Source organism: Tympanuchus pallidicinctus, unplaced genomic scaffold (genome assembly GCF_026119805.1).
Source record: "Tympanuchus pallidicinctus isolate F22 unplaced genomic scaffold, pur_lepc_1.0 scaffold22, whole genome shotgun sequence".
NCBI lineage: Eukaryota > Metazoa > Chordata > Aves > Galliformes > Phasianidae > Tympanuchus > Tympanuchus pallidicinctus.
Window position 1 is genome coordinate 36,492,110 of NW_026294739.1, and position 12,900 is coordinate 36,505,009.

The 12,900-nt window shown below is 40.4% G+C and overlaps 1 protein-coding gene across 5 annotated transcripts in view; it reads left to right on the forward strand.

The window, feature by feature from the left end:
• The window catches only part of ADCY7 (adenylate cyclase 7), a 59,690-nt gene that overhangs the window by 16,558 nt on the left and 30,232 nt on the right, over positions 1–12,900 (forward strand). For 3 of the 5 annotated variants that reach the window (XM_052686745.1, XM_052686749.1, XM_052686746.1), the window contains exon 2: positions 3,165–3,316. The exons of the other annotated variants lie outside the window; for them this stretch is intronic. The gene's annotated coding sequence lies outside the window, so the exon portion shown is untranslated. The remainder of the gene's footprint in view (positions 1–3,164; positions 3,317–12,900) is intronic. 5 annotated transcript variants of the gene reach the window in all.

Consider the following 12,900-nt stretch of genomic DNA (forward strand, 5'->3'; position numbering starts at 1 on the left):
AACTCTCTCCAAAATTGGCTGACAACTGCTTTCATCTCTGTCTTCTTCATACAACAGATTTCTTCATACTAAAAACCTAAAGCAAAGGAAAAAATTGTAAGAAAATTGAAGTGGTAGACAAAAGGTTTTGCTAAAGAGTAAAGAGAAGAGATGTTATTATTGGTATTACAGCTTGGCTGCAGGTTTTTCACCCTGTAACAGTTTTAGCTTGAAAAAACTTTTTAAAAATAACAACAACAAAAGCAATAGAAAAAAGAAGAAAACAACCAAACCAAAATCAAAACGGATCCGTGCTGCAGGTGTACCATTGATCCACCAGCTCAACAGGACATAAGCAGCAAATTGGTAGGTGTGAAAAGGAGCTGCTGTCAGAGCAGCAAGGTGCAGTGCGCTTGGTGGAGCTGCTAAAATGTGCCTCGATCAGAAGGAAGACAGCCTGTGCCCATTCTTAGGGCAGTAGGTGCCTGTGGTTAGCGCTGAGCACAAGGAAGTTTGTCTGTCTTTCTGATCAAGAAAAGGCTCAAAGTACTCAGCCTGCGTATCACTTCCTGAAACTTGCTGCTTATCAGCAGAGTGCTGCGTGCTGACAGGCTTCAGCTACAAAAACAGAATAACCTTTTTTCCTCTTTGTAGATGTCTTCTACATCTGTTCTCTTGCTTGCTGTCTCTGTTTTCAGTGCTTGTGTTTGCCATGAGACTTGCTGCCCTTGGGTCCTGGTCCTGACACTGCTTCCAGATGAGCAACTTGGTGCCAATGAAGTCGCATATAAGTGACTTCACATGTAAGCCTTTGTCAGAGGCTTTGGGGAAAGTCGTATTTTCTGGAACATTTTTAAGAAATAAAATAAAACTGAATTCACTGAAATTTTGGGAATTTGGCATAGTCCTTAATGTAACCCTCTACTAGCTAATCAGATACATTGCACATACAAATTACAGGAATGAAGCCCCTTCACAAATACTGAAAACATCAGTCCTCAATTCTTTCTCTCCTCTTCCAGAATCTCTGACCAGTGTTCTTTCTGGATGGTTTCAAAACAGCATTACAGTGTGTTTTTCTGAAAGGCGTTATGCAATTCTGGAACACCTCAGCTGTCAGGTGTTTCCCTCCCTGTCCCACCTGAGTGCCAGTAAGCAGCTGCCTGGCTCTATCCCTGGACAGCACTGACCCATTTCTAAGAACGAGGCGTCTGTCTGCTGATGACCAGGGAGTCATCCTTAATGCTAGAGAAATCTTGGGGTGTGAGTGGAAACTAGCTTGGGCATTCCAGGTTGAACATGTACCTCTATTAAGGCATACAGAGGTTGAAGTCTTATTTTTATCTATGTGTACACATGTGCATACATGCGCTCGGTGGATTTCTAGCTCCCTTGATAGATCAACTCCGTGAGATGTTGTTTACCTTTTTTATTTTTTTTCCTTTCTGTTTTAGATCCGAGGCTGTCAGCAGCCTTTGTCAAGGTCTTGACCTTTCTCTTAAGAATCTTTTGCAGTTTCCACCTGACTTTTATAAATTGATGTCCGTTGGTGTGGCTTGCTGAAGCTAACTGCTATGCAAAAAGTAATGTGATTTGATTACAACTTGTCCTCATTCTTATGTCTGTACTGGACACATAGCCCATTGTGACAGAAATGCTTCCAGAGGCTTTGATGCTGAGTGGAATTGTGTCCAGATGTGTGTATGTTCACGTGGACAGAGGTGTCTCTGAATACAAACATTCTAACATGTATATTGTTATCCTTTCTTATTTTAGGCTAATGAAGATAAATGCTTTTTGATAACACTGTGCTTAAGCCTTTGAGGTACAATACTGTTTTATTTGAAGAGGACAGTACTTTGTCATCCTTGACAAAAATTTATAGATCCAGAAATTGTCCACTGGAGAGAAGGTGATTGGTGCTGTATGACCCGATCTTGTGAAGTCTCCAAAATGAAGTGTGCAAATGTGGCATATTGATGCCACAAAAGTAGATGTGTGAGCTGTGAGAGAACTGCAGTGTTATGCAGTAAGATTTGAGTGACCTTGAGAGCTGGGTTAAACTTGGATAAAATAAGAGATTATGCTTTTTTTTTTATTTATCATACATGTCTTGCATAGTGGAAGGTCTCTGGCGTTGATAAAAATCTTAAGTGTTTCAGTTATAGCAGATAGTTTTGAAGCAATTATAACTATGAAGGAGGAAAACGTAAACGTTGCAAATTTTTCTACAAGAAATAGGAAGTCCTGGTGTTGATCTGTGAGTCCTGCAGTATTTTGTAGAGTTCTATCTGCTTTCAAGAAACGTTCAGAAGAAATTGAGACAAGTGGAAAAACTGAGTGCCTATTTTGAGCGGTGATTTTAGTATGTATGTACTAGCAAGAGTTTAACAGCAAATTACTGCAGGTTTACTTGAATCCTTTTTTACAATAAAACACTTTCCATTCATGGTCATTTCATGCCAGACTATTTGGCAGTTCCATTTGCTATTCAGTTTCCAAAGTGAACCTCTACTAAATGAGTCTTCTGCTCACCTGCTCACCTGGAGATCAAATTTTCAGTTCATCACATCTTAGGAATGTGCTTCCCTGCTCTTGTGCCTCAAGACAAAACCAGTAGGCAGAGTCAGAATGTATTCACTTCCATGCTAGCAGTACTGCGATAAGCCTTCATTCAAAGCTGCAGGGTGCAAGGAAGGAACTTGTAAAAGTTGATCTTTGAATGTTATGCTATTTTGAATTATACATTGTTTTATTCAATGAAACTGCTGATGTTTCATCTCATATGTAATAAAAGTTATTGGAAAAACATACAGCTCTTATTACGAAGAATGCTGTCAGTTAAGAAAAATATTCTTTCATTTTTAGCAGACTCCCATTTGTTGTCATTGCTTGCAAAGCACTGAGATCAGTTAGCACCAGGACAGTACCTCTCATCAGTCTTTTGCCTTCATCTCAGACATTTCCATCTATCATTATTTCAGGCAAGTTACTTTCATTCTGCAGCTTGACCCAGTATAGTTAAATATTTAATTTTTTCTTGTATTGATTTTTCTAGGCCAAAGTTTCATTGTCTGTGGGGAAACTGAAAAGTATTTTTCTTCCATCAGCTAAGAGGGTAAGAAATAGAAAAATTCTTAGTGCTGATGGTGATTCTCAGAATGCTCTTGTCTGCCTTGTTGCAGGGTGGTGTGCGGGCCGTCTCAAAGGTTTGGTGTCAGGGGTCGTACCTGACAGGGCTGCACTCACTCTGCTGCCGAAATTTCAAAATGATCAAAGGAACCACAGTAGAGTGAAGAAATACTACATTTGCTGATGAATTCTGTGGCCTGTAATGGTAAGCAAACAACAATTGTATTTGTTTTTAAGCAGGAGTAAAATTCAGGACAGTAATACCCGCAAGTAACCTGTTGTGCACAGCTCAGCCTTAGAGTTGCAGTCTAAGAAGTGCTTTCTCAGTGGCTACACCCAGCTCTGGGGATTGATGGGATGTTGATCGTCAGTGTGATAACCTCTGTGGTAGTGACTTTGTCCTTTGCTGTTTTGGAAAGTTCTTCTGTGAACTGTCTTACTCCAAGGCAGTAACTGCATAGTTGTGTTTTTTCTTCTTTGGTTGTTTTTTTTTTAAAGGAAAGTGACTTTTGTCATATTCTCAAGTTTTACTCAACTATCAAATTATCTCAAGTTTCTGGTAATAACTATTTCTGTTTTCATACCAGCTAACTGAACTTAGTATGAGTGAATCTCAAGAGTTAAGCTGTTCCAGAATCATTTACTTTAAGCATCTGCTTCATTTCAGCTGTTGCCTGTTGAGACACCAGTGTTTCCCATAGTGAGTCAGTGCTTCACATGAGGTAGGTTTCCAGTAGCCTGTTAGTGTGGAAAACAGTGGGGTTGGCTGCCAAGCAAAGCTTTGAAAATAAAAGATGGAGGATAAGATGAAAGAAGAAGAATGATACTGATCACAGATTTGTGTTCATCAATTACAGTATCTCGATAGACAATCAAAGCTTACAGTGCAAACAGTTCTCATGAGGTGTGCAAGCTGTGTGTGGGGCAGTACAACATGGAGAGCTTTGTTCTGCTTCTGTTCTTTCAAAGATCCAAAAGTATCTACCCAGGCATCTGTGGCATGTAGCCTGTGTGATAAATGTGTGTGACTCCTGTACAATTCTGAAGCTTGCATTGCTTAAAGTATGACTAAAAAGCCAAGAGTTTGTAAGTTTGCACCCCACTGGTGGTGGTTTCTTTCAGAGTGAATCTGTAAAGGGCCCTTTTTTAAAACCTAATATTGTGTTTTTTCAAAACTTTCTTACAAGAACAGTTCTTGTTTGGCTGCTGTTGTGCCCTGAGGTAGGGTACAACTGCAGGAAGAGTGCTTCCTGTTCACAGTATAGGCACATCTCCATAGTGGTGCTTTCACACTTACCCTCCAAGGGAGGGAATTTCCTCATTGCAAGTGTTAGTTTTAGTTTTGGTTTTGGCTGTTAAGCACAGATGTGGTGGTGTAACCAATATTGCATGGTTGATATTTGAAGATGCTCTTAAAATCCCCACATAATAAACGGTGCACAGAAGTAAGATGTTTAAAAACACATACTCCATAGAACTTACTGTTTAAGTGGTAGTCATTAAACAAGGAGGATGGGATTTAGTGTCTCCTTCCCCCCATTTGACAGCAAGGCTTTGCTTTCTGAAACTTAAAGGGCATTTTATACCATAATAAAAATATTTGTATTGTGTGTCCTTTCCATTGAACATCCCTCAGCCTCAGGCTGTTTTATTTCCAAAGTGAAGCTGCTTGTAGATCTCTTTGCTTCTGGAGGAATACTAACCTGAAGAATGCTGCGGAAGATGAGATGGGAAGAACAATCATTGCCTTTGGCAAAAAAAATGAGCAATGTGATTCTTGTATTATTACTTACTCTTGAATTTTTGTTATGATGTTTGATACAATTCCTTGAAAATTCTTAGTTCTGTAATAGCTTTTGATGACAGAGTATGTTACGAAAATAGTGCTGATTTGTGCTTTGAGCAGCCCTACAGGTTAGTTACCTACTGTTCAGTGGTATATTTTTTGTATGAATGTCTGTGTTGTTCACTCTTCCAAAAATCTAGATTCTGGAAGAATGAAAAGCCTGAGAAAGCAAGGTGGTTGGATTCAGTGCAGCAGTGCAGACTCAGCTGTGTCTGTATTTCTACTCGGTATGTGGAAGTAGAGAGAGAAGAGAGGTTTTCATCTTTGAGCCTGCTTCTTTTTCACTGTCTTTGGTTGAACTGAACCTAAATCTAAACAGCAAGTGGTTTCTTATCTTGCTCAGGACAGGTTTTATCTTCCTCCCGCCCACAGCATGCCCCTTATCCCTTGCCATATTATGATTGCACCTGTTCTGTGCAAATATACTGTTTACCCTAGAGGTGGGAAACGCACATTTATCTGGAACTGTAACACTCCCCCTAAATAACTAAATGAGATGGGGAGGGGGAGAAGATAAGGGTAACGGGGGATGTCTGTTGCAGTCACTGTGATTATTTATTTTTTGAACATCTCCTGGCATACCTAGCTGTAATTAGAAGAGTCAGGCTACGTCTGTCTACACTGGCTCTGTCACCTCAGCAGTCTGTGCTACTTGATTGCTTTAGTGAGACAGAAAAGCAGAGGGATATTTGAAACATTGCTATACAAATGAGGGAGATTAGATTCTAGATGTAATTCAGCTGAGCTTGGATAGCTTGTCAGCTTTAGCATTTTTCTGTTTGCTATATGCGTATAATTCTGTATCCTAAATGATGACATCTGAAAGAATTTCTTGTCAGTCTGACTATACCTCTCAAAGTGATTATTTTTTTTTAGTGTTAATTTCAATATTGACTCAGTATTACTTAGCGTAATGTATTTCCTCCCCACACTCATTAAAAAAAAATAAATCTGAAAATATCAGGGAGTTCAATTTCTCTAAAAGTTATGGATATTCAGTGGGAAATGTTGAGGCTTTCTATAGTACACTCTATTTTTGCCTGTAGTCTTCGATTTAAATATGCTGGGTTCTTTGGTGTTTTTTTTCTCCTCTCAAATGTTGTATAAGTTGCTTAATATTGCTGTTTTTATTACTACAAATAACTGCAAGCTGCTTTTGATAAAGTTGAAAACTCACCCAGACTTCTGAGGACACGGTGCTCATAGACACAACTTCTAAATAGATCATTGAGAACCTAGTGTAAGTGGGATATTGACTTTTGTAGTTGTGAGTTCAATTTTAAACCAGGTGAAGTCAGAAAATCTATCAGTAAGATAGGACAGAGTGTCTGGGACTCATGAAGCAATCATGCACCTTGGACTTTGGAAGATACAAAGCACAGCTGAGTACCTTCTGGTGTGATATGTTGTTTTACACCCTAGAGTTGGCGGCTTACGAAAATCAGCATTATAATAGCACTTTTTTCTTTCCTGCTGAGATGGAAATAAAGTTAATTATAAGGCCTAATAGATTTGTTGGTCGAACTGTCATTGCACAGTTCCATTTTGGAACAGTAGTAAACCCTCCCATCTAATTCAGCTGTGCTGCTCTGGCTGTATGAATTCTTTTTCCTTCTTTACCAGCTTATCTTATCCTCAAAGCAGATCCTGTAACCATCATGGTATTTAGACACGAACACCACCACCCCACCCCAGATCCAGAGGTGATGTTATCGGTGTCCTTTCCTTGGGCTGCAGACCCACGGGAAGGGGTGAGTCAGTTCCCAAGCCCTCCTACATGTGGTTTGCCTGCTGCCTTTCCAAATGCTAGGCTGGCTCCGAGCTCCGCAGCCACCTTTGCTCGCTGACACGCTCCAGTGCAATGACAGAGGTGTGACCACCAAGGCTGACTGCTGCTTTGTTTGGTGGCCAGCCCAGCCTGGAGGCAGGTGAGTGCAGTAGCCAGGTGCCAGGGGAGGCTGTGCGCCTCAGGAGAGGGGCTTGTGAGGGAGACCACCTTGTCCTGGGGCTCTGAGCCAGCTGCATGACTCAGGTTAGGGAAAATACACCCTCTGATGTTTCACACCTTCCCCTTCTGCTAGCGACCGGAAAATCATTTTCAAATTACTACTGCTCATCTTGGTCTGATTTTAAAGACTGTTGTAGGATTAACAGCACAAGAAAAAGCAATCTTTTCAGAAAGGAATGTGAAAAGAGAAAGTTTAAGTTTTACTCTTTCTTTGCAGGATGTTCAGCCCAAGTGTCATTACAGCTTTCGAAGTTAAAGTGCATAGTCTACGTGACTTAATGTCATAGTTTAACCTTTGTTCTGTTTCATTAATAATGACCATTTTGATGTGTGGTGGGGCTACATCTACCTCCTGATTTATTTTTTCCAATTGCCACACTGTTTTGTATTTAAATTGAGTTTTGAGTGATGAGTGGAAGGTTAATCTAGATCAGATTTTTTTCTGTATACCAGAAGAATCTCTTCACAAATTAAACATAAATAAGAAAGGTGGAATGTTGCATGAGAAACTGCAAAACGTAAAAATGATTTACCTTTGTAAAGAGACCTACCTGCACGCGGAATGAAGCAGGTAGCAAGCAAGTCATTAAAAACATCAGTTCTCCTTTTAACATCCTTCTAGCAGTAGAAGAGGCCAAAAGGGCTGCAGGCTAGCACTTGGAACTATCTTCTGAAAGGAAATGGTCTGTAATGTGAACGGTATTTCCTGTGGTGACTGCTATGAAGTGTTCAAAATCCAAAAGGATTGCAAACCTTTGTTTCCCAATCTAAATGAGTTGTGCGGCCCACTGAATTCTAGATTGTTTTTGTCTGAGATTCGTAACTCATCCAGCAGTACTCTTCCAATAATTCTATTTGGTGTTTAGAGATTCCCAGTTCCCTTGTAATATCTGCTAATGGGTAATTATGGTCAGCAATCACTCTTCTCACGGAAGTTGCTGTAGTCATTTCAGAAACACTGTTGACATTTGTGTGAAACAAAAGATGGAATGAAAATCAAAAGTGTATCATCTTTCTTTGATACTGTAGTTAAAAATAGAAAAACTGGTTCTGCTTGCTTTTGTGCTGTGGTTATGGAGAGGAATCAAGCAGTGGATATCATTTTACTTGATTCTTGCTATTAGGGATTGTCTTTAATGTTTCAGTGATGAGACTGCTTTTTAGTGAACAGCAAGATTTGAATTTTTGGCAAATGAACGGCTAAGTGGAAAAATAAGTACTTTTAAAACTATTGAGGCAGTTACTGAGAATGTGTTTGTGACTGCATTGGTAATTTCCAAATGGAAAGCAGAACTGCTGCACACTCAGATCCTGCTTGGAAAGATGTCAACTTGGTCAGCAGCTGTAGGAATAATAAGGAAAAGGGAGAAAGGATGCAGTTTCTGGCCATTTGCATCACAGTCATGAATGGGAGACTGAGCAGAAGATGCAGCTTTGCCGGATCCCCTCTGCAGTCTGAGGTAAAGCTGTCTGAAAATGGCTTGTGCTCTGTAAATCATGATGATAAAGGAGTGATACCAAGGATAAAAGGATACCAAGAGCTGTTCTGTTATCAGTCTGATTTTTGTATCAGATAGCATGTCATTCTGTCTATTGCTCTACCTTGCATTGTCAGCAAGGAAGAATGCTATTTGTGCCACAGTTCAAGAGGAAAGCCTCAGTGATGAGAGGCCCTGTGCTGTGCTCCCTCAATGACTGAGATCTCCTCCTGTGTCTCCCTGCATGCCCTGCCCTGGCAGTGATCCTTGTAGGCAGCTGCTGGAAAGGAAGCTGTCAAAGTTATCCCATCAGTCTGAGCTGATGTGTGACCTGCACCATGTTACAAAAAGAGAAGGAAATAGAAAAGGTCTGGAGCAATGTTGCTGATGCAAATGCTTCTGTGTATCATGGGGAAAAACTGCTGAGCCTCTGCCACTTCCTTGAGGAGTAGATGAGAAAGGCAGGGCGAATGGCCAGGAGATGGGTGCAGGTAGAAAACCAGCCCTAAGCAAGCAGGGGGAAGTAGGGGCTTTCTGAAGGTAAGATGTTTGTCCAGGCAGCAGGAGAGACTGCTAGAGGTGAAACAAAGTGCTATTGAACAGATATCACTAACTCCTGCTTGTGAAGAGAACTGGGACCCAAGGGCAAGACCCCTCAGTTATTACCAGGACAGAGGCTCAAACTGAGCTTTTGATCTAAGTATATTTTGAGAAGCACCTAGAAAAATTCTGAGCTTCATGGCATTTACCCATTTGGTACTGTTTCAGAGAAATTAAACTTTGGGGGCTAGAAGCTTTAAATGGCTGATGTCATGCAGGACTTTGATGTGATCCCATTTCCAGGAAAAAAAGAAAAGAAGACTTGATTTCTACTCACTGTTCAGTGCATGTTTGTCTGCACTGGATGCAGAATGCACATACAGGGCTGAATAAATCACTGGGAGGCAGAAATCAAATCTCCCGAACAATTACAGTAGTTACAGATGCTCACCTGGAATGAAAGTTGGGGTGCAAATGAAATAATTTAGGTGGTTGTCAGCTATTAGAATGGAAAGCACTGATGCAACTCAGAAAGCAGCAGTAGCCTGTTTGGAAAATAAGGTGGGAAAATGTTATGTTTAGTAAGTAGCTCTGTTGTGAAAATTTATCTGCAAGCAAATGGCTGGGGGAGTCTGTGCCCTAGTGAAATGGTGCTGCTGTGCAGGACAAGGCTGGAGATGGCAGGTGGGGTAAGTTCTTGCAGCCATGGGAGGACAGGAGTTTGATCACCTCCATCTTGTCTGTGCTCTGCAAGGTCCCTGATTAGTTTTCCTTGTGATCAGACTTGCTTTTTTGTAACCACTTATCTTAAACAAGCTGCAAAAGAAGTTTTCTCTGACTTTTTGTAATATTACTTGTGAGTTTAGCCCATTATACTGGGTTCCTATTTTGTTTTTGTTCTGTTTCAAGCGCTTGATCTCTCCTGGCTCTGTAGCGCAGTTGTGCCTATTCGGAGACTGCAGAGACAAGGCCCATTCCTAAGAAAATGTTTTGTATTGGCACAAAGTGCCTCACTAGTGCTGGACAACAGAAGAGCTCCAGAAGATGGTAGCTTCCACAATCTGTTATAGCAAAATCCTATGGCTTTGTCAGTAGGAGACTGGGGAGTTTAGCAATTGTTTTAAGTGGAAGCATAGAGCCTTCAGAAATTATCAGATCTGCAGAAAACATGGTCTTCTTTGCCCTGGTGAGCCAGAAGTGGCTGTGTGTGTGTGTGTGTGTATGCGTGAGAGAGAGAGAGAGAGAAATTCTGCCCAGTACTTACCGAAGTTTCTGTTGCTGAGTATAAATGCAGCTTTGTTTCTATTGGCTTCAGTCAGAATGGATTTACAAGGCTGCTGTAGTGGTTCTGATTCAGGGTCTGGAAGGTACCTTACTGCCGTGGGTCTTATCTTGCTGGTTGTCTTATTTGTTTTTCTTGCTTTGTTTGAGCAGGTTTTTGTCACATTAACTTCCATGCAGATGGCTGGAGCTCATCTGGATCTGGCTGAATGTTGTGTATTTCTTTTGTAGGCATTCTTGTCAGTTCTCAGTGCAGTTTCCAATCCATACTATTTGGGTTATTTCTTATACACACGTAACAAAATAATTGTGTTGACAGATTGTTCCTACGCCTTTCTAATTCTCCAGAATACAGGAGAGGACTTCCAAAGTAAGGATGCTTTTTCTTGTTAAGGCGATGACCAGAGCTCTGGGTCTGGTCCCTGCTAGGCGTGCTGTGTTTGATGCTGGTACTTCTGGGAGTGCTGTTGGGTTCTGTGGTCTGTTGCCATTTCTGGGTTACGCCACTCTTGTGGTGTGAGAACATCAAATCTCCAAGAAACTGACCTAAAAAAGTAGAAGTGATACTGTGAGGAGCAGTGCTCATGTACACTTAAACAGGAGTGCCTTCCATTGGTGATGTTGTGTTGTCACCTGTGAGACAGAGAATTCTTAGAATTTGGTTTTCTCTCGTCTTTTTTCTGTGTTTTAAGATGACTTTTGGAAAGAATTCAGAGGAAAGGCACCTAAAGTGGGGACTTCCAGCTACGTCTGTTAGTTTCTTGAACAGAAGATTTGTTTTTAATTAATTCTTTCCAGTAATTTAACTTGATATCAGTAATGATTTATGTGTTTTAGATCAAGCCACACAGTGCTGACAGTTCTGCAGCTGCAAGTAGCTGATGTCTTGTATTGTGAGAAATCTGACATTCCAAAGTACTTAACTTGTGGTGGAGGAGCAGAAGTTGCTGTGTGGTTTTTTCAGCAGGGTTCTGGTAGTGGCAGTGGAGACGTGCAAATTGAATCAAGTCTAGAATTATCTCCAAGGTTTTGTAGTGCGTTACAGATTTCTGTTAAACCAGTGAAGTATTGCTCTGGGATTTTTTTACTTAATAGAGTTTTTGAGAAGAAAATGCTATGACCCAGGCCTCGTTCATAATTACGTACATGGCAGTGAGAATCAGAGAAGGAATAAATGAATTGATAAGCTGGCACTCTCTGTATTATTAAAAGCAATTAAGTCATTGACAAGACTTGTCTCTGACTTTGAATGTTGTAAAACTCTTTAATAATATTCAGAGAGAGCTCCAAGTTAATATTTAACATCTTTTTCATCTTTTGAACTGATGTTAGAACTAATTAGACAACTGAGCTGTAGAATAGATTGTCCCTGGTGGTGTGTTTTCAGAGACGTGGTCAGAAGAATAAATTACAGAATGAAAACTGTGAATTCGTTTTTCCTGGATTTCAGAGTCAGCAGCCCAAGGCAGGATTGTATGTGCCTCGTAACTGTGAATGTATGACTGCATAGCAATTAATACTTAATTTTAGAAAGCAGATTTGGTTTTGCAAGTTGGAAGGGGAAAAAAAGCATCTCAAAACATTTACTATCATGAAAATCAGATTTCTGAAATTATATTAAAGAAATTTGTCTTCTGAGTAGTGAGTTTTCTGCCTTTGGAGTGAGTTACTGCTGAAACCTTCCCACGGTCAGCAGTATCACCGTTCCACTGAAAGGCTAAGATGAAAATTGCAGCTTCTGATGCACTTTTCTGAACAAGGAACCGGCCGATGCTAGAGTGAAGCACTTTAGCAGCCACCTGTGTGATGTGGATGATGTGATATTAGAGCATGACGTGAATACTTAAATTTTGTCTTGGCATCTCCTTTCCTTTGGCTGCCAATGATCTTTATGATGCATTCACACACGCAGCAAAAGAGCATTATGATGCATATGCCAATAATGTATGTGCCCGGATTATTTTTTCGGTTGAGCTGTGGAAGACCATTTTATTACAAAGGAGAGCTCAGTAGTAACAAGTTCAGGTGAGATATCAGTTGTACCATTAAGCAGAAGGGAAAGATGTGTTGAAGAATATCTTCCATTTTATTTCAGCTTTGAATACCTGCATTAAGTCACTTACTAACTTAGCTTACATAACTAACGTAACTTACTAGCTTCAGTTCACCCCCTGGAGCTGTGGGTGTCCCTGTGCATTGCAAGGGTGTTGGACTGGATGGCCCTTAAGGGTCCTTTCCAGCCCAAACAATTCCATGGTTCTGTGATCAGTAAAAGTAGTGCAATACACTCTTTATCTTTTTATAATTAATGCAAATTTATGATATACTGTAAGCAAAAGGTTAATTTTTCGTTTTCCTGCAGAAGTTCGCTGTTTCTTTTCTTTGTCCAGTGTCAGTATGGTATGTCTATTTGTTCCTTCTTGGTTGTTAGTTAAAGGATGGTATATTAGTGTTTGGCTGTGTTTACATAGGCTAAATCATTCAGTATGCTTTCTGAAACTTTTTTCCTTTCTGCCACTCCTGACTGCAGTGTGAATGCAGTGTGAACACATATGGCTAAACGTTTTGTCTTTTGACAGTTGCTGGCTAGAATTTGGCTTTCCTTTTAGCTGGTTCTTTCTCCCCACATAAATAGG